This window comes from Carlito syrichta, unplaced genomic scaffold, assembly GCF_000164805.1.
Source record: "Carlito syrichta isolate Samal-C Ts95f unplaced genomic scaffold, Tarsius_syrichta-2.0.1 Scaffold305689, whole genome shotgun sequence".
Lineage (NCBI taxonomy): Eukaryota > Metazoa > Chordata > Mammalia > Primates > Tarsiidae > Carlito > Carlito syrichta.
In genome coordinates this window covers 344,854-348,363 of record NW_007249785.1, presented here as the reverse complement: position 1 = coordinate 348,363, position 3,510 = coordinate 344,854, and the positions used below count along the sequence as shown (strand labels likewise).

The 3,510-nt window shown below is 48.1% G+C and overlaps 1 non-coding gene across 1 annotated transcript; it reads right to left on the bottom strand.

Annotated features, from left to right (window-relative positions):
* Positions 1–437: 437 nt before the first annotated feature.
* On the bottom strand, positions 438–508 carry TRNAG-CCC. Its single transcript has one exon. It is a non-coding gene; the product is annotated as a tRNA-Gly (tRNA).
* Positions 509–3,510: the final 3,002 nt, after the last annotated feature.

The following is a 3,510-nucleotide window of genomic DNA, read 5'->3' as shown; positions in this document are numbered from 1 at the left end:
CGCCTCCCCGCTCGGCGGCCTCTCCGCGAAAACGCCGGGCCCGGCGCGAACAATGAAGCCCCGAGACAAGATGGCGGCGAGCCGGGAGCCCAGGAGCAGCCAGCGAAGTGACCCGGGCCGCGCAGGCGCAGACTAGCCTTGCACTCTCAACCTCCCGGCCGCTGAGGCTAGCCCTCAACCCATAGGTTCACTTGTTGCGCAGCCGCTCTTCCACCCGACGTCGGGAGGGCTCCGACTGCGCAGGCGCAGAGGTTGACCGGCTCAGGGCTCCGCTGGACTTTTTTGTCTTCTGGCTCTGGGTGTGAATGTTTCGATGTGAATTACGATGAACTGGAGATCTGCAAGGACATGAAAAAATCCTATCTTTTTATGGGGGGAATATTCATCAAGAGTCTTCAAGTTACCCTGTTTTCAGGGGGCGAAAAGCAAAAGGGAAATGCGCCGCCCGGGAATCGAACCCGGGTCGCAAGAATGGGAATCTTGCATGATACCACTACACCAGCGGCGCTTATGCGCTAACGGGCCACCGAAATATTCTAGGAGCAAAGGCAAGCAGGCATTCGTCATAAGAAGAGGATTCCTGTATTTTTCATTTACTCATTCAAAAAATAAAAGCTTATTGACAGTCTGTAACCTATTTTTCATTGATATAGGAAATCATTTATCTTTTATCTCAATAGTTGGATGTTTCTACTTTTTTTGGTACAGAAAAATCTCAATTATAATTTTTTACTTTAAAAAGTAAGGGTTTTAGCCGGGCTCGGAGGCTCAGCCGGTAATCCCAGCGCTTTGGGAGGCCGAGGTGAGTGTATTGCCTGAGTCTGTGGGTTCGAGACCCGTCTGGGCAATTTGATGAAACCTCATCTCTACAATAGAATCAAAAAATGAGCCGTGCGTGGTGGCGCGCGCCTGTAGTTCCAGCTACTTGAAAGGCTGAGGCAGAAGGATCGCCGGAGCCCAGCAGGTCGAGGCTGCGGTCGGGAGTGCGCCACCACACTCCAGTCTGGGCGACAGAGTGAGATTCAAACTCAAAAAAAAAAAAAAAAAAAAGAAAAACAAAAAGTTATTTAAGGCAAATTGATTACAAGAATCTTAAATAAGTTGGAAAATACATAAACTTCAGTTCTCTTTTAGGGAACAGAGAAATTAGGGCTCTGATTTTTGGTTCAATGTACTGATTACGCATTTCATCGCATTTTACAAGTTACAGAAATATTTTCTCTTTTATTATTATAACATTATTTTATTTTAGTTTATTTTTTCTTTTTATTTCATTTTATTTTTTTGAGTCGGACTCTCACTCTGCATGCCGGCCACCGCAGCCTCGACCTGCTGAGCTCAGGCGATCCTTCCGCCTCAGCCTTCCAAGTAGCCAGAACTACAAGTGCGCGCCACCACACCCGGCTCAGTTTTTTGATTTATTGTAGAGATGAGGCCTCGCCAAGCTGCCCGGGCTGGTCTCGCACCCGCGGGCTCCCAAAGTGCTGGGAATACAGGCTGAGTCACCGACCCCGGTGCCAATCAGGGTCCACTTATTAGTGAGAATTATTATTATTATTATTATTATTATCATCATCATCATTTGAGTGGGAGTCTCATTCTGTTGCCCAGGCTGGAGCGCAGTGGCACGCTCATGGCCACCACAGCCTCAATCTGCTGAGTTCAGGCAGTTCTTCCATTTCAGTCTTCCAAGTAGCTGGGACCACAGGTGCACACCACCACGGCCGCTAATTTTTTGATTTACTGTAGAGACAGGCTCTGCCATGTTCAGGTTGGTCTCGAACCCCTGGGCTCAGGCAATCCTCTCTCCTCCACCTCCCAAAGTGAGCCACTATGGCCAGTTGAAAATACTGTTTTTTAAACAGGCGAATTTACACATTCAAAGGAGTTTCTTCAGACCGATACATTTTGTATGTTTGTTTTTTGGAATTGTCTTTAGAGTCTGTGACATATTCTTCAGATTGTATTCACCGATATCAAATAATAGTCCTTTGAGGATGAATAAGACATATTAATAGTGGATAGCATTTTAAAAACACCTTTTTGAGACACCCATATCAAAGTGTTTTTTGTTTATTTCTTAGTTTATTTGCAGAAGTGTGCAACAATCGCCACAATCAATTAAAAAATATTTTCATTCACCCCCAAAAAGGAATCCCTTGCCAATTAGCAGTCATTCCTTGTTCCCCATCCACCCCACTTCTCAGCCCACTGTCTGTCTGTCCCTAGAGATTTGCCTGTTCTGGACATTTCATATAAATGGAAGGTCAATGTATGATCCCTTGTGACTGGTTTCTTTCATTTAGCATTATGCTTTCAAGGTTCATGCATGTGGTGGCATGTGTCCTAGTACACACACCTTTATAAATTCTTTTGTGTCTGCAGGACAGATTCTTAAATATGGAATTACTGAATTAAATGGCGCGCATATCATCTTAAAAGGTAGAAGTGATAGTCATTCACATCCTCACCAACCATGTTTGAAAGTCGGTTCTTGAGCCCTTCCCCACCCAGTTCCATTTTATCCTATACTAAGATGTTACTGTGATGATGATGATGATGATGATGCCAGTATTAGCTGGGCATGGTGGTACCTGCCTCTAGTCCCAGCCTCTCTGGAGGCTGATGGAGGAGGATCTAAACATCCTATTTAAAATTGCAACTCATCCCCCATTCTTCTTGCCCCACTCTATATATTATATCATTTACTTATTTGTTCTTATGATCATTTGTCTCTCTGCACAAGAATGTCAACTTCATTGAAGTACGGTTTTTTTTGAGTCGGAGTCTCTGCCGCCAGGCTGGAGAGCAGGAGCGCTCTGCTCACGGACACTGCAGCCTCGACCTGCTGGGTTCAGGCGATCCTTCCGCCTCAGCTTTCCAAGTGTCTGGAATCACCGGCGTGCGCCACCACGCCCGGCTAATTTCTGATTTATTGTATCGACGAGGTGTCACCACGATGCCCAGGCTGGCCTAGAACCCCTGGGCTCAGGCAATCCTCTCGCCTCTGCCTCCCAAAGTGCTGGGATTACAGACGTGAGCCACCGCGCCCAGTTACCTTTGCCCTTTGAAATTTATGTCCTGTTAGGCGAATGGGAAAGAGCAGAGAGCTTTCCGTGTCTCCACATCTTTTCAATTGCCTTCAACTCCTTACTCCCAAAATGCATATTTTGGAGCGGTACATTCTGGTCTCCTTACACGTCCATCACTGCCGTTCCACTCCCTCCGCTTCACACCACTCCATCCCCAGACTCCCTGGTTTTCCTGTCCACCCAGCGCCATTTACCGTTACCCTCTCGGTCTCCTTCTGACCTGAGGGCATTCTCTGAGAGGGAGCGGCTGCGAGGACGCAAGAGGGCGCTCACGAGAGGCGAAGGCGCTTCGTCGGAACAGGTGGGGGCTGAGCCGCGGCCTGCGTCCTCGGTGTCCCCTGAAGGATGTGGGCTTCCGAGAGGCGGGTGGGTCGGCGGTGCGGCGGCTGGGGGTGAAGAGCCCCGGGAGAGCGGGGTG